Source organism: Cucurbita moschata, unplaced genomic scaffold (assembly GCF_002738365.1).
Source record: "Cucurbita moschata cultivar Rifu unplaced genomic scaffold, Cmos_1.0 Cmo_Scf00090, whole genome shotgun sequence".
NCBI classification, from domain to species: Eukaryota; Viridiplantae; Streptophyta; class Magnoliopsida; order Cucurbitales; family Cucurbitaceae; genus Cucurbita; species Cucurbita moschata.
This window is the reverse complement of record NW_019268606.1, coordinates 476,153-503,604: the sequence shown is the minus strand read 5'-3', so window position 1 is coordinate 503,604 and position 27,452 is coordinate 476,153. Positions and strand designations below refer to the sequence as shown.

The 27,452-nt window shown below is 34.9% G+C and overlaps 1 non-coding gene and 1 pseudogene across 1 annotated transcript; one reads left to right on the top strand and one right to left on the bottom strand.

Annotated features, from left to right (window-relative positions):
- Positions 1-27,452, top strand: part of LOC111439302 — a 75,746-nt pseudogene that overhangs the window by 37,007 nt on the left and 11,287 nt on the right.
- On the bottom strand, positions 20,876-20,948 carry TRNAF-GAA. Its single transcript has one exon. It is a non-coding gene; the product is annotated as a tRNA-Phe (tRNA).

The window sequence follows — 27,452 nt, the reverse complement described above, 5'->3', positions numbered from 1 at the left end:
GGCAAATATTAGATATTTGCCTTATAATAAAATATCAAATATAATATATACGAGAAAGTATAATTTATTACTAAATATCCTTAACACCCCACCGCAAGCTGAGCGTCAGATTTGAACGAACGTGAAGCTTGGATCTGAAAAATTCAAAGAGGTTGCGAAACACTTTTCGTGAAGATGTCAACAACCTGGTTCAGAGGAGGCGTAGAGAAACACTTTCTTGGCCATCGAAAATTGCAGAGGGATTGCTGCTTAGCGGCGATGCTGCCTTGGCTTCGGCGAGAATATGTCTAACCCATGAAGAGGGATTGTCGCTTAGCGACGATGCTGCCTTGGCTCTGGTGAGAATATGTTTAACCCCAAGAAGTAGAAGAGGAAACCTAGAGCAAGGGACAAAGACAATGTTGAAGCCGAAAGAGTCGCCACATTGGGCGAAGGAGCCAATTTTGGCGAGAAGGGCAGCTGGAAGAGTCGCCACATTGGGGCGAAGGAGCCAATTTTGGCGAGAAGGGCGGTGGCAACTTGGTTGGCGAAGATGCCAGTGCGGCGCCCAGATTCCAAAGGTAAATCTCTGCAGAAGGTCGATGGGCTTATTGAGATTCTGTATATTTTCGAAGAGGAATGCTGATGAAGATCCTAAGATTAGGGTTTTTGTGAAGGATGAAGGGAAAATTGGGAAGAAAATGAAAGAGGCTATGTTTGGAAAAGGTGAGGTTGTATGTACAGAGTATGGCAAAGGATGATTTGGAGGTCAAAAGGGTGGAGCCGAAGAATAATCAATCGGCTCTGCATGTGGCAGCCATGACGACTGCCCCTGCGGCGTCAAAAACAACAGTGGTGGTGAAGAACAGTAGAAGATTTCAAAAGCCATTGAAAAGAAAGAATCCGGGTTGCTAAACCAAAATGGCTCTAATACCACGAGAATGTTTGATTAATTCACCACACCTAAATGGTGTGAAAGTTATCTTATTTATAATCAAATAAATTACAAGGATATGGAAATAGTAATAAATAGAAATAACAATAAATGGAAAGATATCTTAGTAATAAGGCAAATATTAGATATTTGCCTTATAATAAAATATCAAATATAATATATACGAGAAAGTATAATTTATTACTAAATATCCTTAGCAACAAGACCTTCCAATATTCAATCTAATGCTCTCCCAACTAAGCCATACCAGATAACATAAAAAATGAATGAGCTATCCCTGCTAACATTAAAAATAAAAATTCATAAGTAAAGCTAGGTGCGATGAATGCAAATAAAAAACAAGACCTTAAACACAAGATGCAAATCAAACACAAGACCTTCCAATATTCAATCTAATGCTCTCCCAACTAAGTCATCCCAGATAACATAAAAAATGAATAATCACATGTTTTAGATTGAAAAACGTGACGGTGTTTTCACTAATTCACGATAGTTGCGATGAATACAAATCATCTCCCAACTAAGCCATCCCAGATAACATAAGAAAAACGTGACGGTATTTCCACTAATTCATTATATTTTAAACATAAAAAATTGTGAACCAAGTGCGGTGAACGTGGATCGAACACATGACCTTCAAATCTTCAATCTGACGCTCTCCCAACTAGCTATCCCCGCAATCATTAGAAATGAAAATTCATCAGTAAAGATATTTTTGCTGATTCATTGAGATTTTAAAAAGAAATAATGACTAATTTTTTATTGAATATTATGCAAATAGAAACAGGTGCGGTGAACGTGGAGATCAGAACACGTGAATTTCAAATCTTAAATCTGACGCTCTCCAACTGAGCTATCCTCGCTAACATAAAAGTGAAAGTTTTTAAGTAAAAGATATTTCCGATAATTAATTAAAATTTTTACCATGTGTGGTGAACGTGGATCGAACACAAGACCTTCACATCTTCAATCTAATGCTCTCACAACTGAGCTATCCACACTAACGTTCAAAATGAAAATTCATCACTAAAGGTATTTTCGCTAATTAATTGAAAGGTGTGGTGAACTAGAACACGTTAGGTATTTCCAATAATTCATTGAGATTTCATAAAGGAATAATGACTAATTTTAGATTGAATAGTTGGGTTATGCAACTAGAATTAGGTGCGGTGAACGTGGAGATCAAACACGTGACCTTCAAATCTTCAGTCTGACGCTCTCCCAACAGAGCAATCCCCACTAATATTAAAAATGAAAATTCATAAGTAAAGGTATTTCCGCTAATTCATTATGTTTAAAAAAGAAATAATCACTAATTTTGGATTGAATAAGCAAGTTATGTTTTTAGATTGTATAGCCAGGTAATAAAGTTGTATTAGGTGCGTTGAACGTGGATAAAACACGTGTGACCCTCAAACCTTCAGTCTAACAATCTCCCAACTGAGCTACTCTTGCTAACATTAAAAATGAACATTCATTAGTAAAGGTATTAAGTACACTTCTAGAAATTCAACAAAAGACAATAGTATTAGACAGAGATGCCAGATTTAAATCTCGCTTCTGGAAAATTCAACAAAAGGCATTGGGTACGCAGTTATAGTACGGCATTCCACCCATAAACAGATGGTCAAACAGAAATGCTCAAGCAAATATTGGAAGACATGTTGAGGGTATATGTGATGCCTTTTGCAGCTTCCTCGGATAAATACCTTCCCCTTATGAAATTCGCTTATAATAATAGTTGCCAAGCCACCATACAAATGGCCACATACGAGGTTCTCTATGGACGAAGAATTTGATCCCCTATCGTTTGGGAAGAAGGGGGGCAAATGACAACTATTGGGCCAGAGCTGGTGCAAATTACCAACGCCGCAGTCCAAAAGATTAAAGCTAGGATACAAACCGCACAAAGCCAAGAGAAAAGCTATGCAGACCTAAAGCGCAAGGACATGGAATTGTAGGTAAGGGATCATATATTCCTAAAGGTAGCACCCCATGAGAGGGGTGCTCAGGTAGGGTAAAAAGGGGAAGCTAAGCCCTAGGTTTATCCGTCCCTTTGAGATATTAGAAAGGATTGGATCTGTGGCCTACAGAATCGGGCAATGCCCAAACTTATCTGCAGAACATATAATATCTTTCATGTATCCATACTACGGAAGTATACTCTAGATCGTTCGCATGTACTGGCTCATGAAACTCTCTTCTTGAGAGATGACCTAAAGTATAAAGAAGACCCGATTCAAATAATAGACAAGAAAGTCAAATGATTGAGAAACAAGGAAATCTCTCTTGTCAAGGTCCTATGGAAGAATCATAGAGTAGAAGAAGCCACTTGGGAAACAGAAGGCAAATAAGAACCTTGTACCCTGACCTATTTTAGAATAAACACTTTCGATGATTGAAAGTTTTCAAAGGAGAGGAGAATTTGCAACACTCAAGGTCTCCAATAAGAGACAGTGTATAATCCCTACTAGGTCGTATCTAAAAGCAAAGAACAAGTAAAATTGAAAAAACATTGAGAAAATGGTACTTTTTCTAATTTTTATAAACTTCCGGAATCATTAAATTTTTTATAGAATAAGAATTACAAGGTGCTTAAAAAAGGAAGGCTCTGATTGGAGAAGACTTTTCTGCCAGAAAATTCAGAAAAATCAAGAATGAAATTATAGAAATTCTAGACGTTTCAATGGTAGTGGAAAATCCGTCTATAAATTATGAATTAGGGTAGACTATTAGGGGCAAGAAGCAAGCTTAATCGAGTACCCAATCGAGAGATACAAGTTTTTTGTTTTGGGGTATCGTGTTCATGGGTTTACCTCGAATTCGAGATTTATAGTCCACTATTCATTTCCAAACTTGTTCCTACACCTTCTAAATAAGTTTACCCATAAGTTTGGTGAAGGAAAGAGGTCCTCAAAGTGCTAGTAGGTTTTCACACCAATTAGTCCACGTTAGGTTACCCTCTAATGTTTTACTAAACTAAAACCTCAACTCGTAAAGCCTAACCCATGACATTATGTATAAACCTAGGTTCATCAATAATCCATGTACCAAGTACCTAAAACTATGTGAATAACATGCTAAATAAGTTGCTAGGATCCATACCCATAAGTAACCATTATCTGCATTACGATGTGTACTAAAAGGCCCCTATTCCTCTTTAGGTAGGATGTCCTGCAATGTGTATAATGAGCTGGATGTTATGATAGGCCTACCTTTCCCATCAGCTAAACGAGATGTCCTGCACCACGATTTACCAGTAGGATTACATGATTATGACGACACACTCATGTGTTCATGGGGAGAAAATTGAAGGTTATTCTAGGGGAAGGTTTTCAGGATCAGTATATGATACATGACACGATGACCTCTAATTTCTACGATCCAGAAAACATAACAAGAAGTAATATCCACTGAACTTTGCACTTTATGTATTTTAACTTTTCAGGATTAGTTATATATTTTAATAAAATTAATATTAACTTAGTCAACAAAAATTTGTATTATTTTTTTTTCATTATAATCTAAATTAATAAAAATACCATTGAACTTTGCACTATCTAAAAAAAATACTCATAATTAAAAAAAAACGGTTGAATTTTCAAAAAAAAAAAACTTCAAAACTACTCTTTAACTTTAAAAAGTGTTTAAAAAAAGATAGATGGGGAGAAAATTGTGTTCATGGGGAGAAAATTGAAGGTTATTTTAGGGGAAGGTTTTCAACATCAGTATAAGATCCTGAAAACATAACAAGAAGTAATATCCTAGCTTAAGGTCGCGATTAAGAACCTACTAGTAGGCTACGTACTAAGTTTTACTCACTCCATGTTTATCATTATTTTTCAAGTAATTAAGAGTTGGTCGTGGATGAGAGCGGACTTTGGAGTGTGGGCCATGGACTAACCTCTGTTTTTAATCTAGTATTTTTTGTTATTCTTTTGAGTCTGCTTCTCATTTTGTGTTTGTAATGAGTATGTATATGTAACACCCCAAAAATGAAGGAAATTGGCTCCCATAAGAATAAGCCACTCATGAAAGACCCAAAGGATAGAAAGGAAAAAAAATTAAAGGATTAAGAACAAGTAACTAGTGTAAGTACAAGTGATTTCAAGGAGTTAAAAGGCCTTTTGAAAAGGAGTGGAAAGATTTGTAATTCCTTATCTAGAAGGAATCTCAAGATTAAAAAAAAGGGAAAAATGATAAATAAAAAAAAAAGATGAGGAATTTATAGAACAATTATGGATTTTTCGAGGAAAATAATAATAAAATATTGGAAAAGTGGCAAATTACCAAAATACTCCTAGAAGAATGGATAATTATAGAAGCTTATTTCATGTGTTACAGCTTATTCGATTGAGGAAAGACCATTTGGAGCTTCAGAAGTGAATATTTACACAGTTGAAGGAGCAAATGAAGTTGCAAGCATCATTACATGGGTTGTTAGAAAACTTTATTTATTTTTAATTTCATAAAGTTTGTAAGGGTAGAATTGTCAAATTGACTTAGTTTGTTTTTTTGGAGATTTAAGGGGATCGAGATTAAATCCGGGCCACTAACTTCTTTTGTGGGAGACTATAAATACCTACAAATTATTATGTAAAAATCAGATTTGTGATGAATGAAATTGATCTCTCAAGTTGAGAAGTTCCCCTTCAAAATCCGAGCATCATTTGCATGTGAGCCATGTAGTCACGCTTTGAAATTGTGTGGTTGAGTGAAATTCTCAACCTTCTACTTATTTTTGGAATTTCATTTCCCCGTATTCATTGTAATTTATCATGACACAAACAAGTTTATTTTTGTAGGGAATGTATTAAGCACATGGATTATTAATTACGGTGAACTATTGTATAAAACGAAGTAAATACAAATGGAGTAACATGAGATAGAAGTAAACATAGTAATAAAAAGAAACTACAACATAAAGGAAGTTAATCCCATTTTACAATATAAATATTGTTCAATTGTAGCAAAGAAGTAGTTTTTGAAAACTAGCCTCCAAATCAATCTAGGTTTGGAAAATTAAAATAAACAAAAAATAAATAAACAAAAATATTTTTCAAAAACTTAGTTGGGTGTGAAATTTTGCTTAAAATTCAAATGTTTTCTTTTCTTTTTATTTTTATTTTTTATAAAAGGATAAAACACATAATTTTGAAAAAAAAAAAAAAAAAAACAAAATAGTTATCAAATGGGCCTAATTTTTAACATATCTATTCCAAAGGAATGCATGGGAGTCTTTTCAAGTTGTTGAAAATCACTTCTCGGTTTGTTAACAATTCAAGTCTTCTCTGTTGATATCTTTCCTACTTTCTTCGCTTGAAACAATTTCTTCTTTTCATGACGTCATACCACCTGCTTTTACTTGATGTTTTCTTGGTCAGAATAATAATGTTTCAAGTTGCTGACGTGGACAACAGGGTTAGTCTATATCCATAGGAGCAATTGGATCCTATATGATGTCTTCTTAATCTTGTGGACAACTTCGACTAGTCCATAGAATTTTCGCACTAGTCTTTGGTTCTTGTTGTTTTGAAATCAAAGTTGATCTGACCTAAACTTATCATAACTCTCTATTTGCTTTGAAATTATCGTGGTCGACCCTTCTCTTCATCCGTTTGGATGGTATTTTTGCGTGAACATGTGTTGCTTTAGTGGTTTGTTTTTGTCTCCCTTCTTCAGTAGAGGTGTTGGCTTGGTGTCTTTGCCAAGCATTTGAGTGATCACTGACAAGAGCCTTTACAGGTCAAATAAACCCGACTGTGAACATGCCATTTTACTATTTGTAGAATTCAACTAGCTCAAGGTGAGTCGCATGACATCTATTTGTGGTAGGCGACATAAAACTAATCTTGTGATTTATCTCTCTTGGTGGGGTTAAACCCAATATCTGACCTTCTTGTTTTGGGTCGTGGTGTTCATGTAGTGGCAATAAAGTTTTTATTGAGATTGGCACACTTGAGCTCCCCCTTTTCAAATACAACAATGGAAGCAAGTGTAGATTCATCATGGCTAAGATTCTTTCTCAACTGTACTATCGTCATCATTTTCACCCCTCTTGGTTGATGGATGTTTGTCTGAATGATCGTTGGGTTAGACTCCATTACTACTAGGCATTTTGCTAGGGGCATGTAGCTCAAATGATAGACCGCTTGCTTTGCATGCGAGAGGTACGGGGATAGATACCACGCATCTTCAAAATAAAACTATCTATTATTCAATATATTATTGAAAATTATCTCTTTTCAATTTTTCCTTATTCATGACAGGTTGAGTAGCGAAATTTCTTCATTTTCACTATTATTGATGATGGAAAATTTAGGGTTTTGTGATGCAAGAATTGTGGGGATGTAGCTTAGATGGTAGAGCTCATTTAACATACCAGAGGTAAGGGGATATCCCGCATCTTCAAAAGAAACTATTTGTTATTAATATTTTACTTCTATTCAACCTTTCCTTATTTATGACATAATTAGCAGAGATATTTTTTCATTTTCACTACATTTGATGACGGGACATTTAGGATTTTCTAATATAAGTATTGTGGGAATGTAGCTTAGATGGTAGATTGCTTGCTTAGCATGCGAGAGGTACGGGGATCGGATTGATACACCATATCTCCAAAAGAAACTATTCGTTATTAGTATTTTATTTCTATTCAATTTTTCCTTATTTATGACGTAATAAATAGCATTATTTTTTTATTTTCACTATTATTAATGACGAGATGTTTAGGATTTTGTGACGTAAGAATCTTGAGGATATAGCTTAGATGGTAGAGCGTTTGCATCCCATTGAGAAATACTAGGATCGATACCATGCATCAACAAAGGAAACAATTACTAAATATATTAGTTCTTTTAAATTTTTCCTTATTTACGACATAATCAGTGGGGATAGTTTTTCATTTTCAATATTGATAGAAAGTTTAGAGTTTTTTGATGTAAAATCGTAGGAATGTAGCATGCGAGAGATACGGGGATCGATACCTCGCATCTCCAAAAGAAACTATTCGTTATTACTATTTTATTTCTATTCAATATTTCCTTATTTTAATAAAATTAATATTAACTTAATCAATAAAAATACCATTGAACTTTGCACTTTATTTAAAAAAAATACTCATAATTAAGAAAAAACATACGGTTGAATTTTCAAAAAAAAAAGAAAAAAAGCTTCAAAACTACTCTTTTAACTTTCAAAAGTGTTTAAAAAAGGATAGATGGAGAGAAAATTGTGTTCATGGGGAGAAAATTGAAGGTTATTTTAGGGGAAGGTTTTCAAGATCAGTATAAGATCCTGAAAACATAACAAGAGCTAATATCGTAGCTTAAGGTCCCGATTAAGAATCTACTAATAGGCTACTTACTAAGTTTTACTCACTCCATGTTTATCAGTTTTTTTCAAGTAACTAAGAGTTGGTCGTGGATGAGAGCGGACTTTGGAGTGTGGGCTATGGACCAACCTCTGTTTTTAATCTAGTATTTTTTTGTTCTTCTTTTGAGTCTGCTTCTCATTTTGTGTTTGTAACGAGTATGTATATGTAACACTAAAAAATGAAGGAAATTAGCTCCCATAAGAATAAGCCACTCATGAAAGACCCAAATGATAGAAAGGAAAAAAAAAATTAAAGGATTAAGTAAGAACAAGGGACTTAGTCAAGTAACTCGTGTACCTACAAGTGATTTCAAGGAGTTAAAAGGCATTTTGAAAAGGATTGGAAAGATTTGTAATTCCTTATCTAGAAGGAATCTAGAGATTAAAAAAAAGGGAAAAATGATAAAAAAAAAATAAAAGGGATGAGGAATTTGTAGAACAATTATGGATTTTTCGAGAAAAATAATAATAAAATATTGGGAAAGTGTCAAATTACCAAAATACTCCTAGAAGAATGGATAATTATAGAAATGGCACTCTAATTAGAATCAGAGCATCTACCGCGACCATCCGATCAAAATCCTTCGAACTCAAATTTCAACCGTCGGATCTCCTCCGAAATTGGATATGATCTAGAACGAACACGCACAGTCAATGTCGGTTTAAGCTCCTCCTAAAAAGTCTGGAGTAGGAGCAATAATACGATCCGCCATTGAAGAACTTCAAGAAAAATTTGAAAATTCAATCTGAGGATACATGATGACTCGTCGAGCAAGAATGATTCCAATCAGTTTCTGCACCTCCAAGGAATGCTTCCATAGAAGACCACGAAGAAAAATAACCTCGAAAGCATGCCAAATTGAAGGAAATAGGTTTCGTCTACCTTCAGAGGAAGAAGTTGAGTAACACCCTTTTGTTTTAAAAAGGGTCTTGTGTTGTCATTCCTTCTTCTGTGTTTTCGCATCAAGGTCATTTTTCTTAAAAAGCTCCTATCGGGAGTTGAACCCAAGTCATTGGATTCAAAGACTAAAGTGCTAACCACTACACCATAGAACCCTTTGTAAAAATTTATTTTTGGAATGATTTTCCTATTTTATGTAGATTCCACAAGAAAAGAGATCCTAACACGAGTCAAACTCAAGTTATTGGATTCAAAGTTCTAGAGCTATTTTATCTAACTCATTGGGATCTTGAGCACCTTTAGAGTGGTTGCAACCCTCCCGTGTTGATTGAAGCTCTTGGAGAACATGTAATTATATATATTTCTTATAGTTAATTTATATATGGTTGTATATTGCAAACAAATTAACATAATACTTTACATCCCAGGCTTTCTTTCTTCCATGCAAAACTTAATATGAAAACTATATTATTTCAATATTCACTCGAGAAACAAGGAGTGAAAACTATATTATTTCAAACCCTCCATTATTGCTTCTACTTTGCGTGAAAATGCTTCCACTAAATCATGTTACTAACTAGTTGGTTTGGTTCGGTTCAATTCTTGAGTCCACTAGATTGAATCGACCTAGCTCAATTAAACTCTTGATAGTATAAAAATCATAAGTTTCTTAAATTACGTTAACTTAAAAGTTTAACCCCTAATTTTTTTAGAATGTTTAGCTTTGTGTCTAGTTGATCTCTAAATGCTTAGAAGTATCTAATAAGACTTCTATTCAAGGAACTTTTCTCTATAAAAGATGTAAAACTTCAGATTTATTATTAAGGATTTTCAAATGAGTGATTTGATATATCATAGAGGACAAAATATTTATTTGTTTCAAATATCTTATGTTGACCATTCTTTTTTGTCGAGTATTTTGAATATTATCATTGTGAGTTACTAATGGCATTAGATTGAATCTCATTAATAACAATAATCCCAAAACTCAGGTAAAGATGACATCAAAATTAATACTTTAATTTCATCTTCAAAATTTATTTCCACTTAACTCGGTTGACTGATAATTATAATAGTGACCAGTGCAAATGTATTTACAACCTTAAAAGGTAAAATTATAAGGAGTACAAGAGAAAAGTGCTTAAAATAGTTTTAAAATATAGAAAAAAAAATAGTAGGAATTGGTCAAAGTCAACATCCATTGATCACTTATGGCACAGCACAACATAGATGAGGGTAACATTTTTTTATTTCTCTACTATATTAGGCCATTTGGTTTATTGGCTTTACAAGATGGAGACATGAAGTTTTCTATGTTTGAATAAATTTGGTTGATTGTTTTCTAGTTAGCATTGATACCATCAAAAACTTATTTATTTCTTTGAAATGTTTGAGTTTACAATTTACCTATTTTCGTTTTTCTACTTTGTCTGCCTGCATTTAGAAATGAAGCAAAATTAGTATGAGGGTTTTAGGCAGATTGTTATAATTCTAATTTTTAACTAAAAAGAAATTAGTTTGGTTGTCACGCTTAAAACTACCCTATTATCCTTCCACCAATAGGAGCAAAAGGCAACATTACTATGTAAAACTAGTTTTATGTCATTTATTCAACAATAAGGGTGTTAGCATGCATTTGGAAATGAACCCATATTTAAAAAATTTAGATAAAATAGAAAAGATTTGTTATCTCAAAGACAATGATACTATGTGAAACTAGCCTTAAGATGCTTTCTTAACCCTTAGGGGCAAAAAAGAATATTTTAGAGAGCTCTTCCTTTTATTTAAGATTTTGATATTTAAGAGAAGAGAAAATGAGTAAAAATAGGAGACATTTTATAGATTTAGGAGAAGTGAAAACAAGAAGGAAGTCATGACCCATTTTAGGTGGGTTCTAAAAGCACGGATTGCAAGTTAAAAGAGGTTGAAAACAAAGTAAAATATTTTCTCGAAATAAAAAAAGAATTAAAATATAATGAACATATATATTTACATTATATTCAATATAGAGTTTATAGGTTCATAGTACAAAATAAGGGAAATGTTAAAAAAAAATCATTTTAAAACATCAAAAATAGTAGGTGTTGTTTGTCTAGGGCAACTACTCTTAGTTACATGAAAGATATGGAAAACATGGAGTGAGTACAAGACTCAGTAAGTAGCGTAAGTTGACTCAGTAAGTGGGTGCTTGGATACCACAGTCTTTTCTTAATGATTTCTTGGTTCTTGACCGAGAATAGTGACCTTTAGGTTCTAAGTACATGGTTCTATGTGGTGGAGGACTTTGGAATAAGGTTTGAAATCGGTAATTATTCTTATTTCTTTTCCTTTAGACACTCGGTGGTCGGGAGTAAATCGAACAAAGTATTCGATTGATGACCTCTTAATCTGCAGTCAAATGCTCTACCACTGAACTATGGACCCATTTTGCATGATTTCAACCTTAGTGACCCCTTCTACAGAGTGTCAGTCCAAAAGTGTAAAAAGTGTCTGTCCAAAATAAAAGGGCCCAACCAAGTTCAAACGGGTGACCAGTCAAATTCTCTACCACGGAGCCATGGATCAATTTTGTAGGATTTTAACCTTAGTGACCCCTTAACATACTGTCCGTCCAAAAAGTGTAACAAATTTCTATCCAAGATAGAAGGACCCAACTAGGTTCGAATTAGTGATGTCTTGATCTGCAATCAAATGCTCTAACATTTTGCTATGGACCCATTTTGTATAATCTCAACCTTAGTGACCCCTTCTACAGATTATCGGTCCAAAAGTGAACCTACCAAATCGGCTATGGACCAATTTTGTATAAATTGGTGGATTACCTATCGGGAATTAAACACAGGTCGTTAGATTCAAAGTCGAAAGTGCTAACCACTACACCATAGAATCAATTGTTAAACTTTATTTTGGTAGCGATTTTGATAAGCGACAACAACGCTGGATTTTGCAAAGCTAGAGGTCGTAGTATCCTTACAGACTTTCACAAGGTGTTTTCAACTTTTTTTTATAGGTAATTGAACTTTTGAGTCTATGCATTTGATTTGTTGAATTAGTATAAGTTTGAGAAGACAGAGGAGAGAAGAGAGACTTGGTTAATAAGGCTTTTCTAGGACACGTCATCACCAAAGTTTAAGACAAAGACCATTGGATGGGTTTTAATAAGGCTCAAATAAATTTAAAATCCAAGAAAACGGAGTTTGATATTATTTGATTTTGGGTATGGACACAACTAGCTGATTTCTTTTGATTACATTAATGAATGTATGTAGATGTTTAAAGTGTTGATCTTAATGGTTTTAGAAAATATAACACATCATCAATAAAAGTATCGAAATTTTTTGAAAGGATTGAAAATATCATTCATAATCTTCTGAAATTCGGATGGAGCGTTTTTTAGCCTAAATGGCATGACGTTCCTCTCATATTTTCTAAATTGGAAATTAAATGCTATTTTATATTTGTCCTTTATGGAAATTAGAATTTTCCGAAATTCCAATTTCATGTCGGATTTTATAAAAACATTTGACTCTAAATTCTTTTTATCAAATCATTTTTGTTTTGGATTGGATATCTTATTTATTCTAAACCCTTATTCAAAGGTTTGTAGTTAATTACCAGTATTAGAATTTCTAGTTACATGCTCTTTGAAGACCTTATCAGCTTCCTCGGCAAAATATCACCTAAAATGTCACAATATTTAGTGTTGGATGCTTTTTGACTTAACCCTAGGGTTCTATTTATAGTGAACTCGTGATAATTTTTGTCAAATTATATATTTGAATACCTAATACATTAAGATATAATATCTTATTTAAATAATATTAAAATGTCGTAGAATATCATAATATATATTTAATTATTATGAATCTCATTCAAATTTCAAATATATATTTTTATTTAATGTTTATGATACACATCAATTATTTTAATATTTGACATATCAAATACGTTAATATGTTTTGATATTATACTTCAAGACTATAGGAACTTGCTCAGAGGACCTGACAGTTACATTGGCCCACAATGCATCTCATGGACGATGCAAAACTATGGTGGCGCTTGAAGGTGAATTGTATAAAAAACTTGTCATGTACCAAAAAATCATGTGAAGACCATTGATGGAATTGAAGCAATCGGCGCTCCCCTGGATGGGTTTCCAATCAAAGACCTAATGTTTGATGTTAACTCTTTTGAAGAAAGAGCCACAGGATTGAACAACAAGAAATGTTGAGGTAGCTCTAAGAACTCTATCACACACATAAAAAAACGTGTCGAAGAGTTAGACATTACACAGAAGATCTGGCTTAGATCGAGGAGACCCGAGTTTGATTCTCGACAATGAAATTTTATTTTCTTATTTCTTTTATTTTATAGTTTCATCTTTTGTCACCAATTATATTTAAACTTTACCTAGGTTTGAGAAGCACTATAATGGATGAGTTCAATAGTATCTTAAATTTAAAAGACTTTTATGAACTTGGTTTGAGAGGCACTATAATGGTCAAGTTCAATAGTATCCTAGATTAAAAAGACTTTTATGAACTTTGAACCTTTAATAGTGTTATGTAATAGATATTTGGTTCAATTTCAACAAGTGAGGTTGAGGTCATTCAAATGGTTAATGTGATGTTCGGTCATTTTCAAGGTCTCTTTTGTTGAACGCCATCATGGCTGAGATGACTAAGAGAGCAATAGAATGAGTTTGCCAAGGAGGGTCATAGAGAACCACACTCTAAGTCAAGGTCATGTTGGGCTTAACAAACTGAAAATCCAAAAACACAAACCCTTAAATGGGAACCGGGATGCTAAGGAATTAAAAAACTTTATTTTTGACGTAGAACAATACTTGAAGGTTACAGGAACTTGCTCATAGGACCTAAGAGTTACGTTGGCCACAATGCATCTCATGGATGGTGGCGCTCGAAGGTGGATGATATAAAAAATGGATCATGCACCATAAACTCATGGGAAGACCGTTGATGGAATTGATGCAATCGACGCTCCCCTTGATGGGTTGCCAATTAAAGACCTGACATTTGATGTTGACTCTTTTGAAGAAAAAGCCACACGATCGAACACCTCGAAATGTCGCGGTAGCTCTAAGAACTCTATCATACGACCTGAGAGTTGAGGGCCACAGGAACTTTCTCATACGACCTGAGAGTTACGTTAGCCACAATGCATCTCATGGACGGTGCAAAACTATGGTTGTGCTCGTAGGTGAATGGTATAAAAAATGGGTCATGCACCATAAACTCCTTGGAAGATCGTTGATGGAATCGATGCAATCGACGCTCCCCTGGATGGGTTGCCAATCAAAGACCTAACATTTGATGTTGACTCTTTTGAAGAAAGAGCCACACAATCGAACAGCTCGAAACGTCGCGGTACCTCTGAGAACTCTAACACACACAGGGAAGGACGTGTCGAAGAGTAAGATATTAAGAAAAGATCATGTTAAAACTCTTCAGGACAACTACACCAAAATTCAATTGTTGTTTAGTGGTCAAGATATTTGGCTTTCACCTAGGAGACTTGGGTTCGATTCTCGTCCATGGAATATTATTTTCTTATTTCATTTTATTTTACAGTTTCTATCTTAGATTAAAAAGACTTCTATGAACTTCGTACCTTTATTAGAGTTATGTTATAGATGTTTTGTTCAATTTCGAATGGTTAATGCCATAATCCAGTCGTTTTCGAGGTCTCTCTGGTTGAACGACATCATGGTTGAGATGAGCAGGTGATTCAAATGGTTAATGCGATAATCTAGTCGTTTTCGAGGTCTCTCTTATTGAACGACGTCATAGTTGAGATGAGCAGGTGATTCAAATAGTTAATGCGATAATCTAGTCGTTTTCGAGGTCTCTCTTGTTGAACGACATCATGGTTGAGATGAGCACCTGAGTGAGTTTGACAAGTTAGGCTATAGAGAACCACACCTCAAGCCAAGTTCTTTATTTTTTATGTAGAACAATACTTGAAGGTTATTGGAACTTGCTCATAGGACCTAAGAGTTACGTTGGTCGCAATGCATCTCATGGATGATGCAAAACTATGGTGGCGCTCGAAGGTGAATGGTATAAAAAATGGGTAATGCACCATAAACAAATGGGAAGACTGTTGATGGAATCGATGCAATCGACGCTCCTCTGGATGGGTTGCCAATCAAAGACCTGACGTTTAATGTTGACCCTTTTGAAGAAAGAGCCACACAATCGAACAGCTCGAAACGTCGCGGTAACTCTGAGAACTCTATCACGCACATGAAAGGACGTGTCAAAGAGTTAGACATTACCCAAAATAACATAGTAAAACTCTTGAGCGATTAGACAAAAGACTTTAGGACAACTACACCAAAAATTCATAGTTGTGAAAAGGTTTGGATATTTGGCTTTCACCTAGGAGATTCTGGTTTGATTCTCTGAAATTGAATATTATTTTCTTATTTCTTTTTATTTTATAGTTTCATCTTTTATCACCAATTATATTTAAACTTTACCTCATTTTGAGGGGCACTTTAATAGATAAGTTCAATAGTATCTTAGATTAAAAAGACTTTTATGAACATCGTACCTATGTTAGTGTTATGTTATAGATATTTGTTTCAATTTCAACAAGTGGGTTGAGGTGATTCAAATGGTTAATGTGATAATCCGGCTATTTTCGAGGTCTCTCTTGTTGAACACCATCATGGTTGAGACGAGCCCCCGAGTGAGTTTGGCAAGGAGACCCGAATTTAAACTTTACCTACGTTTGAGAGGCACTATAATGGTCAAGCTCAATGGTATTTTAGATTAAAAAGACTTTTATGAACTTTGTACCTTTGTTAGTGTTACTTTGTACCTTTGTTTGTGTTACTTTGTACCTTTGTTAGTGTTATGTTATAGACATTTGGTCACGTTCAACGAGTGGGGTTGAGGTGATTCAAATGGTTAATGTCACTTTATTTGATTCAAATTGTTAATGTGATAATCCAGTTGAATAGTTACAGGTTATTTCCAAGGTCTCTCTTATTGAACGCTAACAAGGCTCAAATGATTGAGATGAGCTCAAATAAAATCACTAAAAAAAATCAATAAAGTTGAAAAAAAAATTAGCCTTATGACACTTCCTTCAACTCAAAGGGCTGTAAATCAAGGATTCCTTCGCCCAAGACCCATGATCCAACTCCCAACATGGAAATGATAAGCTATAGAATCATTCCAAGAACCTCAATGGATGGGTTACAAACTCACATTACCAATCTCGACAACTGGACTGTCATCGGCGTTAGAAGAATGATCGCATCAGAGAAGGTCATGGGGATAGAAGATCCCAGTGAAGGATGATAGACCAACCGTAATCTTCAGCCCAACGAGCCAAGCTTTTGTAGAAGCAAGAACCCTTGTATTAAAGAAATTAACACCTTCTTATACAAAATTTGGATCAACCAAGAGATAAAGGCTAGAATTAGATGATGAGATCCAATATTGAGAAACAAGATTTGGAACCTTTTTCTAAATTGAATCACTTCACAATCGAACTTGATAAGGCTTGATTGAATGACTCAGCAATCTACCACAAGAATTGCATGAAACTTAGAAATGACAAAGATATGCTCAGATTTCTGTAAGGGGGATCGTCTCAACTTTAGAGATCAATTTCATTGATCACAAATATGCTTTTACATCATAATTTGTGGGTATTTATAGTCTCCTAAAAAATGAAGTTAGTGGCCGTGATTTAATCTCGATCCCTTTAAATCTCCACAGAAGACGAAGTCAATTTGAGAATTACAAACTTTATGAAATTAAAATAATAAATAAAGTTTTCTAACCACTCATGAAATGATGCTTGCAACTTCATCCACTACTTCAACCATGCAAATATTTACTTTTGAATCTCCAAATGGTCTTTACTCAAACAAATCAGCTTGTAACACATGAATTGATGGTTGAACCTAGTCTATCCAATTTTGTAGATGAAGTATGAATGCTTGAATCTTCTTGGTCTTGGGTTGTGTAATTGGTCCAGTTGGAACACCATGATTCTTATCATCATCCCCCTCTTCAAAAGGATTCGTCCTCAAATCAGAAAAATCATCACCTACATCAAAAGAACTCAACTTAGCAACATTGAAAATAGATTGTATTGACAATTCTACGGGAACATCAATTTATTGTTCCATGCAATAAAATGAGTCATTTTACTAAATGTCTTATAGAGCATTTATACTCAAATAAAGAATTCTTATAGAGCATTTATAGTCAAATAAAGAATTAGGAATCCACGATATCTTTAGATCTACAAACCCACTCCCACTCCCAATTCAGCTATCCACACTAACATTAAAATGAAAATTCATTCGGTAAAATTAGTTACCCTAATTCATTGAAATTTTAAAAAGAAATCATCTTTAAATTTAGATAAGATAGTAAGTTATACTACTTGAATCAAGTGTGGTGAAGGTCGAACGAACACGTGACCTTCAAATCTTCAATATTACGGTCTCCCAACTAAGCTTATCCCCTAAAACATTGAAAATGAAAATTTTGAAATTTTTAAAACAAATAATCACTAAATTTAGATTAAATAGTCAAGTAATTTTAAAAAGAAATAATCACTCATTTTAGATTGAATATTTAGGTTATGCAAGTTAGTCAACTTGAATTAGGTGGGGTGAACGTGGATCAAACACGTGACTTTGAGATCTTCAGTGACGCTCTCCAAACTGAGCTATCCCCACTAACATTAAAAATAAAAATTCATGGGTAAAGATATTTTCACTACTTCATTGAGATTTTAAAAAGAGATAATCACTAATTTTAGATTGATTAGTCTGGTTATGCAACTTAATCAATCAAGTGCAGTATCTCCACTAATTCATTATTCATTGAAATTTAAAAAATAAATAATAACTAATTTTTTATAGAATAGTCAGCTTATGCAAATGGAAACAGGTGCGGTGAACATTGAGATTAAACACGTGATCTTCAAATCTTTAGTTTGACACTCTCCCAACTAAGTTATACTACTTGAATCAGGTGTGGTGAAGGTCGAACGAACACGTGACCTTCAAATCTTCAATATTACGGTTTCCCAACTAAGCTTATCCCCTGTAACATTGAAAATGAAAATTCTGAAATTTTAAAAAGAAATAATCACTATTAAATAGTCAAGTAATTTTAAAAAGAAATAATCACTCATTTTAGATTGAATATTTAGGTTATGCAAGTTAGTCAACTTGAATTAGGTGGGGTGAATGTGGATCAAACACGTGACTTTGAGATCTTCAGTGACGCTCTCCAAACTGAGCTATCCCCACTAACATTAAAAATAAAAATAAAAATTCTTCGGTAAAGATATTTTCACTACTTCATTGAGATTTTAAAAAGAAATAATTGTTGGATGATGGAAGTCCCACATCGACTAATTTAGGGTGTGATCATGGGTTTATAAGTGAGGAATACTAACTCCATTGGGATGAGGCCTTTTGGGGAAGCCCAAAGCAAAGCCATGAGAGCTTATGCTCAAAGTGGACAATATCATACCATTGTGGAGAGTCGTGTTCGTTTAACATGGTATCAGAGCCATGCCCTAAACTTAGTCGTGCCAATAGATTGGTAAATCCTCAAATCCTCAAATATCGAACAAAGAACTCTTAAAGAAAAGGAGCTAAGCCCCTCCTCGAAGGTAGTCAAAAATGACTAAGACTCCAAAGGAGTCGAGCCTCGAAAAGAAAAGGAGCTAAGCCCCTCCTCGAAGGCAGTCAAAAATGACTAAGACTCCAAAGGAGTCGAGCCTCGAAAAGAAAAGGAGCTAAGCCCCTCCTCGAAGGCAGTCAAAAATGACTAAGACTCCAAAGGAGTCGAGCCTCGAAAAGAAAAGGAGCTAAGTCCCTCCTCGAAGGCAGTCAAAAATGACTAAGACTCCAAAGGAGTCGAGCCTCGAAAAGAAAAGGAGCTAAGTCCCTCCTCGAAGGCAGTAAAAAATGACTAAGACTCCAAAGGAGTCGAGCCTCGAAAAGAAAAGGAGCTAAGTCCCTCCTCGAAGGCAGTAAAAAATGACTAAGACTCCAATGACTAAGACTCCAAAGGAGTCGAGCCTCGAAAAGAAAAGGAGCTAAGTCCCTCCTCGAAGGCAGTAAAAAATGACTAAGACTCTAAAGGAGTCGAGCCTCGAAAAGAAAAGGAGCTAAGTCCCTCCTCGAAGGCAGTAAAAAATGACTAAGACTCCAAAGGAGTCGAGCGCACTTTGTTCGAGAAGTCCCTCCTCGAAGGCAGTAAAAAATGACTAAGACTCCAAAGGAGTCGAGCGCACTTTGTTCGAGGGGAGGTGTTGGATGATGGAAGTCCCACATCGACTAATTTAGGGTGTGATAGGGTGTGATAGGGTGTGATAGGGTGTGATCATGGGTTTATAAGTGAGGAATACTAACCCCATTGGGATGAGGCCTTTTGGGGAAGCCCAAAGCAAAGCCATGAGAGCGAGCTTATGCTCAAAGTGGACAATATCATACCATTGTGGAGAGTCGTGTTCGTTTAACAATAATCACTACTTTTAGATTAATTAGTCAGGTTATGCAACTTAGTCAACTTGAATCAGGTGCGGTGAACGTGGATCAAACACGTGACCTTGAGATCTACAGTGACACTCTCCCAACTATGCTATCCCCGTTAACATTAAAAATGAAAACTCGTTAGTAAGGTATTTAGCTAATTCATTAATATTTAAAAAAAAAATGATCACTAATTTTAAATTGAATAGTCACGAGTCAAGTTATGTGAAGTGAATCAGGTGCGGTGAACGTGGATCGAACACGTGATCTTTAGATTTTCAATCTAACGCTCTCAAAACTGAGTTATCTTCGCTAATATTTGAAAAAAAAAAATCATAAGGTATTTTTGCTAATTCCTTATATTTTAAAAATAAATAATCACTAATTTTAGATTGAATAAAGTTGTGAAACTTAATGAACTTATGTAACCAAGTGCGGTATCTCCGCTAATTAATTATTCATTGAAATTTAAAAAATAAATAATAACTAATTTTTTATTCAATAGTCAGCTTATGCAAATGGAAACAGGTGCGGTGAACGTTGAGATTAAACACGTGACCTTCAAATCTTTATTTTAACACTCTCCCAACTGAGTTATCCCTGTTAACAATTTTTTGCGGTGAACGTTCAGATTAAACACGTAACACTATTAAACACGTAACACTCTCCCAACTGAGTTATCCCTACTAACAAACGTTCAGATTAAACACATAACACTCTCCCAACTAAGTTATCCCTGCTAACAATTTTTTATTGAATAGTCAGCTTATGCAAATGGAAACAGGTGTGGTGAACGTGGAGATTAAACACTGATCTTCAAATCTTTAGTTTGACACTCTCCCAACTTGAGTTATCCCTGCTAACATTAAAAATAAAAATTCAAGTAAAGCTATTTCCACTAATTCATTAATGGAGATCGAACACAAGACCTTCCAATATTCAATCTAATGCTCTCCCAACTAAGCCATCCCAACTAACATAAAAAAAAAGTAATCACATATTTTAGATTGAATAGTCAAGTTATGCAACATACATTATATTTTTAACAGAAATAAATTATATTTTAAACATAAATAATCACTAATTTTGGAAAGAATAGTCAAATTATGCAACGTGTACAAAGTGCGGTGAACGTGGATAGAACACGTGACCTTCAGATCTTCAGTCTGACGCTCTCCCAACTGAGCTATCCCCGCAATCATTAAAAATGAAAATTCATCAGTAAAGATATTTTCGCTGATTCATTGAGATTTTAAAAAGAAATAATTACAAATTTTTATTGAATATTCAGGTTATGCAAATAGAAACAAGTGTGGTGAACGTGGAGATCGAACACGTGACCTTCAAATCTTAAATCCGACGTTCTCCAAACTGAGCTATCCCTGTTAACATTAAAAATGAAAGTTATTAAGTAAAGATATTTTCGCTAATTAATTGAAATTTTAGAAAAAAATGATCACTAATTTTAAATTGAATAGTCAAATTGTGCAACGTGAACCATGTGTGGTGAACGTGGATCAAACACGAGACATTTAGATCTTTAATCTAACGCTCTCTCAACTAAGCTATCCACACTAACGTTAAAAATGAAAATTCATCAGTAAAGGTATTTTCGCTAATTCATTGAAATTTTAAATAGAAATAATCACTAATTTTTAATAAGATATTCAAGTTATCCAACTTGTATAAGGTGCAATGAACTAGAACAGGTTAGGTATTTCAGATAATTCATTGAGATTTCAAAAAGGAATAATGACTAATTTTAGATTGAATAGTCGAGTTATGCAACTAGAATCAGGTGCGGTGAACGTGGAGACCAAACACGTGACCTTCAAATCTTCAGTCTGACGCTCTCCCAACAGAGCTATCCTCGCTAATATTAAAAATGAAAATTCATAAGTAAAGGTATTTACGCTAATTCATTATGTTTAAAAAAGAAATAATCACTAATTTTAGATTGAATAAGCAAGTTATGTTTTTAGATTGTATAGTCAGGTAATAAACTTGTATTAGGTGCGTTGAACGTGGATAAAACACGTGTGACCTTCAAATCTTCAGTCTAACAATCTCCCAACTGAGCTACTCTTGCTAACATTAAAAATGAACATTCATTAGTAAAGGTATTAAGTACACTTCTAGAAATTCAACAAAAGGCAATAGTATTAGACAGAGATGCCAGATTTAAATCTCGCTTCTGGAAAATTCAACAAAAGGCATTGGGTACGCAGTTATAGTACGGCATTCCACCCATAAACAGATGGTCAAACAGAAATGCTCAAGCAAATATTGGAAGACATGTTGAGGGTATATGTGATGCCTTTTGCAGCTTCCTCGGATAAATACCTTCCCCTTATGAAATTCGCTTATAATAATAGTTGCCAAGCCACCATACAAATGGCCACATACGAGGTTCTCTATGGACGAAGATTTCGATCCCCAATCTTTTGGGAAGAAGGGGGGCAAACGACAACTATTGGGCAAGAGGTGGTGCAAATTACCAATGCCGCAGTCCAAAAGATTAAAGCTAGGATACAAACCGCACAAAGCGGAGAGAAAAGCTATGCAGACCTAAGACGCAAGGACATGGAATTGTAGGTAGGGAATCATATATTCCTAAAGGTAGCACCCCATGAGACGGGTGCTCAGGTAGGGTAAAAAGGGGAAGCTAAGCCCTAGGTTTATCCGTCCCTTTGAGATATTAGAAAGGATTGGATCTATGAACTATAGAATCGGGCAATGCCCAAACTTGTCTGTAGTACATAATATCTTTCATGTATCCATACTACAGAAGTATACCCTAGATCATTCACACGTACTGGCTCATGAAACTCTCTTCTTGAGAGATGACCTAACGTATAAAGGAGACCCGATTCAAATAATAGAGAAGAAAGTCAAATGATTGAGAAACAAGGAAATCTTTCTTGTTAAGGCCCTATGAAAGAATCATAGAGTAGAAGAAACAACTTGGGAAACAGAAGGCAAATAAGAACCTCGTACCCTGACCTATTTTAGAATAAGCATATTCGATGACTGAAAGTTTTCAAAGGAGAGGAGAATTTGCAACACTCAAGGTCTCCAATAAGAGACTGTTTATAATTCCTACTAGGTTGTATCTAGAAGCAAAGAACAAGTAAATTTGAAAAAACATTGAGAAAAGTGTACTTTTTCTAATTTTTATAAACTTTCCGAATCATTAAATTTTTTATAGAATAAGAATTACAAGGGGCTTTAAAAAGGAAGGCTTCAATTGGAGAAGACTTTTCTAGCAGAAGATTCAGAAAAAATCAAGAATGAAATTATAGAAATTCTAGATGTTTCAATGGTAGTGGAAAATCCGTCTATAAATTATGAATTAGGGTAGACTATTAAGGGCAAGAAGCAAGCTTAATTGAGTACCCAATCGAGAGATACAAGTTTTTTGTTTTGGGATATCGTGTTCATGGGTTTACCTCGAATTCGAGAACTATAGTCCACCATTTCCAAACTTGTTCCTGCAACTTCTAAATAAGTTTACCCATAAGTTTGGTGAAGGAAAGAGGTTCTCAAAGTGCTAGTAGGTTTTCACACGAATTAGTGCACATTAGGTTACCCTCTAATGTTTTCCTAAGCTAAAACCTCAACTCCTAAAGCCTAACCCATGACATTATGTATAAACGTAGGTTCATCAATAATCCATGTACCAAGTACCTAGAACTATGTGAATAACATGCTAAATAAGTTGCGCATGCTAAATAAGTTGCTAGGATCCATACCCTAAGTAACCATTATCTGCATTACGATGTGTACTAAAAGGCCCGTATTCTCTTTCGGTAGGATGTCCTGCAATATGTATCATGAGCTGGATGTTATGATAGGCCTACCTTTCCCAACAGCTAAACGAGATGTCCTGCACCACGATTTACCAATAGGATTACATGATTATGACAACACCACTCATGTGTTCATGGGGAGAAAATTGAAGGTTATGGGGCAGGAAAGGCATCTTCTATGGTTAAAGTCGGGGTTAGGGGAAGATTTTCAGGATCAGTATATGACACATGACACGATGACCTATAAGTTCTAAGATCCTGAAAATATAACAAGAAGTAATATCCTAGCTTAAGGTCGTGATTAAGAACCTACTAGTAGGCTACTTACTAAGTTTTACTCACTCCATGTTTATCATTTTTTCTCAAGTAACTAAGAGTTGGTCATGGATGAGAGCGGACTTTAGAGTGTGGGCTATGGACTAACCTCTGTTTTTAATCTAGTATTTTTTGTTCTTCTTTTGAGTCTGCTTCTTATTTTGTGTTTGTAACGAGTATGTATATGTAACACCCCAAAAATAAAGGAAATTAGCTCCCATAAGAATAAGTCACTCATGAAAGACTCAAAGGATAGAAAGGAAAAAAATTAAAGGATTAAGCAAGAAAAAGGGACTTAGTCAAGTAACTCGTGTACCAAGTGATTTCAAGGAGTTCAAGGCCTTCTAAAAAGGATTGGAAAGGAAAAAGTAAATGAAAAGGGCAAAAAAGTCATTTTATCAATTATCAAGAATCTTTCCCGATTTGTATTTCCTTATCTAGAATCCAAAATAAGCGAAAAATGATCAAAAAGTGATGAGGAATTTGAAGAAAAATTATGGATTTTTTGAGAAAAATAATAATAAAATATTCGAAAAGTGGCAAATTACCAAAATACCCCTAGAAGAATGGATAATTACAGAAATGCCACTCTAATAAGAATCAGAGCATCTACCGTGACCATCCAAGCAAAATCCTTCGAACTCAAATTTCAACCGTCGGATTTCCTCCGAAATTTGATATGATCTAGAACGAACACGTACGGATCATCACATCCAACGATTAGTATTCAAAGCCAAGGTCGGTAAGGATATGATCGGAGTCGATATCTCCAAAAATTATCCAGAAAGTTCGATCTCTAAATAACGAAGATTCTGGAGCTCTCAATGTCGGTTTAAGCTCCTCCTATAAAGTCTGGAGTAGGAGCAACAATACGGAATAAGAATCGAGAAAGGTCGATCCTCCAATCGAAGGCAATAAGCGTTTAGATTGTGGGTCTCCTACTCTCAAATTTCTTCCAAATTCGAGAGCAATCCTCCACCATTTCTCTTCAAACTTCTAGATAACGAAGATTCTGGAGCTCTCAATGTTGGTTTAAGTTCCTCTTATAAAGTCTAAAGTAGGAGCAACAATACGGAATAAGAATCGAGAGAGGTCGATCTCCCAATCGAAGACTATAAGCATTTAAATTATGGGTCTCTTACTCTCAGATTTCTTCGAAATTCGAGAGCAATCCTCCACCATTTCTCTTCAAACTTATTCCTACCGTTTCTCAACAAGATTACCCACAAGTTCTATAAAGGAATAGAGTGTTGAAAGTGCCTAGAAACCATTCCCCAAATTCAATCAGCCATTGAAGAACTTCAAGAAAAACTTGAAATATCCAATCCAAGGATACATGATGATTCGTCGAGGAAGAATGATTCCAATCAGTTTCTGCACCTCCAAGGAATGCTTCCATAGAAGACCACAAAGAAAAATAACCTCGAGAGCGTGTCGAATTGAAGGAAATAGGTTTCGAAATTAAATTGGGGATAAGAGTCGAATTCCTATCTACGATCTCTTTTCCTTCAAATTAAGGATTCCTCTAGCTTCAGAGGAAGAAGTTGAGTAAACTTGATGAAGGAATTGAGAGATGAAACATCGTAGAACAAGCTACCCAAGAGATCGAAAATCTGGCCTTTCGAGTGAGTTGCATACCGATAACGATTTTTGGAAATTATTGTCTTACACTCAAAGACGTTCCTCCAAACCAATTCCTTTAGCCTGAAGAAAGGATATGGAAGAGGTTCAATGAAGAAATAGGGCCTTGAAACCCCTAGAATCGGCTATCCAATAAGAAATCCTTTGTTTTATCTCCAACGATAAATCAGATTTTGGATGAACTTTGGAAGCGAATATCTTAGGCTACGATCCACGAGAAGGTATCAAATAAATCCCTAGCCCTTCCTTGTAATACACATCTTTAAGTTTCACGAAGAAATCGAGGAGAGAAACGCTGTAAATGTTGTTGTACAGGCGGAGTTTCAGATGGCGGAGACGCGAAAAATGTGCATCTTCTTCCTGTTCAGAGGAAGAAAATGATGATATGGCTAGTTCAACCGACCTGTCCAAGTCAACTTAAAATTTGACCTTTTCTCGGGTTTTCTTAATTTTAACCCCATTCCAAGATCGATTCTCATAGAAAGTCTTGTGGTTTCAGAAACTAGACACAATAAGAAGTACGTGGAAGGAAATTTGAAGTAATTCAGATACTGGAAGCTCAAGAATGGACGTCCCAAACGTCGACGACGAGGCAAGTAGCCACCTTGGACTTTTTGTTAAGAAATACTTGTAGAAATCGCTTGGATTTTCATATGAACCCTAAACCAAGTATGAATTAAGGATATATGAAAGAAAAACCCAAAGAACCGTGAGTTAAGACCCTGAACCGATCAAATAGCTCGAGATTTAAGTAACGTTAAAATAACCCACTATATGAGCTCTGCTGCCTATAAAATTTTAATACAGAGCATATTATAGTATGTTGAGGTTAGATATGAAACTTGGTGGTCATTGGATAAGGATAAGTAGGTAAACCAAGAAACGGTGTAAAATGACCATAATGCCCCTAAGGTAATTTACCTTCGGTTCATGACCTAGATGACCTTCAAATGCTATGAAATGCATCAGTAGATCTTATTTTATGAAATGTTCTATGAATCCTTATCCCAAGAGGTTATATAAGGTAATGAAGTTTGGGAGTTATTGGAAAACTTTAGTTAGTGAAACCAAGATATGGGAGAAAATGCTTATCACGATCCATATGACCTTTGCCATGAAGCATGATGTTTATAAGTTTTATAGTCAATGTTGCCAATGTTTGCTGCACACAAAAAAAGATAGGGATGTTAAATTTTTAAGTCACTTTTGGAAAGTATGGCAGGATAAATTTGGTACCAAATTATTGTTTTCAACTACATGTCATCCTCCGATTCATGAGCAAACTGAGGTGGTTAATAAAATATTAGGATCATTGCTTAGGGCTATTATTTATAAGAATATTAAGTCATAAATTGGGTAACAAATTATTGTTTTCAACTACATGTCATCTTCAGATTAATAAGCAAAATGAGGTGGTTAATAGAACATTAGGACCATTGCTTAGGGCTATTATTTGTAAGAATATTAAGTCTTGGGACGAATGTTTGCCACTCATTGTTCTCTTCTTGAAGTTGCTTACGGATTAAATCCACTTACGCGTCTTGATTTGCTTTCTATTCATTCTAATATTTTTGTGAGTAAAGCAGCCACAAGTAAGGCAAATGGGATTAAAACATTGCATAAAGAGGGGAAGGAGACAATTGAGAAACAAAATTTCAATGTTGCTTCAAGAATTAACAAAGGACGGAATGAAATCATTTTTCAACCCGGTAACTGGGTTTGAAAACATTTTCACAAGGAGTGATTCCCATCTCAAAGGAAGACAAAGTTACATCCAAGAGGGGATGACCCTTATCAAGTCCTTGAAAGAATTAATAACAATGCATATAAAATGATCTTCCAAGAGAATTTTCAGCACATTCTACTTTCAATGTTGCTAACTTGAGTTCTTTTGATGTAGGTGATGATTTTCTGATTCAAGGACGAATACTTTTG